General features: G+C 45.5%; 1 long non-coding RNA gene across 1 annotated transcript in view; it reads left to right on the top strand.

Moving 5' to 3' along the window:
• The first annotated feature begins 239 nt into the window (after positions 1-239).
• LOC101860290 overlaps positions 240-1,426 on the top strand; it is a 32,929-nt gene continuing 31,742 nt past the window's right edge. The window contains exon 1 of the long non-coding RNA XR_001185378.2: positions 240-397. This is a non-coding gene — a long non-coding RNA (uncharacterized LOC101860290). The remainder of the gene's footprint in view (positions 398-1,426) is intronic.

The raw sequence follows: 1,426 nt of genomic DNA, 5'->3' as shown, positions 1-1,426 counted from the left end.
CTCTCTCTCTCTCTCTCTCTCTCTCTCTCTCTCTCTCTCTCTCTCTCTCTCCCCAACCAACGTAAACAGCGTTCAACGCATCTTGCCAATCAAGGTTCCCGCGAGCGACACAGAACGAAGGTTATTTTAGGACACAAAAACAGCTGACTGCCAGGAAACCCCGCAAGTTATTTTTAGCCACAGCCCGGAAAAAGCGCTGACGAGCGAAAGGGGGTCAAAGGTCGCGCTGTCTCGAGTGTGGCGGTGTGACCGTGTAGCGCTGAGGCAGACGACGAAAATGAGAATCTCCGCCTCTCTCTCTCTTCTCTCTCTCTCCCTTCTCTCTCTCTCGTTCCCGACATGACACAGGAGGGTACTGTCGAGTGGATTATTTCTATGCTTCTTGTTGTTCCGAAAGGTAAGTGTTAGGCTACAGTGCGAAGTCTAAGCTGCCAAAGATAGTTTGTATCATAACACAAAGTATAATCTAGCAGCGGAACCCCGATTCCTTTTGGCCACAATATTATGACACAGCATACGCTGCCAGCAGTTTTATTTTCGCTTCACCGGTATTATTGATTATAATACCTTGATTCACAGAGCTGTCTTCCTTATTTTACATTAGCGAATCTTTTCTACATTCCGTCAGCAATTGATTGTCGTCCTTCTCATTCCCTCAACCCCCCCCTCTCCCTCTCCCTCTCTCTCTCTCCCTCTCCCTCCCTCTCTCTCTCTCTCGTGTTGTGTGTTCGAGCGTGTAAACACCTTCACCTTGCTCCAGCTTACGCCATCAAGGTCTCTGTTCACCCGTGCTGCTCCAACATGTGTTTTATGACGTCGATCGCATCGCGAGGGAGAGAAAAACAGATAATGTGAGTGCGGTTTTGTCGGGTTTATCAGCTGACATGACAAACAATCTTTCAAAACAGCCATCTCTATCTTTCCTTCTGCTGCAGTTAGGAGTTAAGCCTTCTCAAACCCTTCGGTCGCTAGCTATTGTGTAGCCCGCTACGTTTTGTAAACTCTGGTACATGAGGGTGTGTCTCCTTTCTTTATCAGTGTGATCTGTTCTGAACTGTTCACAATGACGGAAAAATATCGTTCATTTCCTCCTTGACATACGGATAGAAGTATATAATAATATATACAATATAACGTGGGGTAAGTTCCAGATCTCTAGCTTAAGTCGCGCGAAATGAAGTCTCACAGAGCAAGATTCGTTGATTTTGTTGACTAAGGTTTTTACAGTAAGTATCCAGGCTTGGTTATAGTAGTCAGTCACTGTCTTAAATTCCTTATTACTTGTGGGTTATCCTACTGCGCACATGGCATTTTGTAAATGTTGATTCTCCCCTTTCTGCGTGAGTTTCTATAGGCTATTTTCTCATCCTCTGTCTTTGCAAAATCCAAGCTCTCTCTCTCTCTCTCTCTCTCTCTCTCTCTCTCT

The sequence above is a fragment of the Aplysia californica genome, unplaced genomic scaffold, assembly GCF_000002075.1.
Source record: "Aplysia californica isolate F4 #8 unplaced genomic scaffold, AplCal3.0 scaffold01009, whole genome shotgun sequence".
Classification (NCBI taxonomy): domain Eukaryota; kingdom Metazoa; phylum Mollusca; class Gastropoda; order Aplysiida; family Aplysiidae; genus Aplysia; species Aplysia californica.
This window is presented reverse-complemented; position numbering and strand designations above follow the sequence as displayed.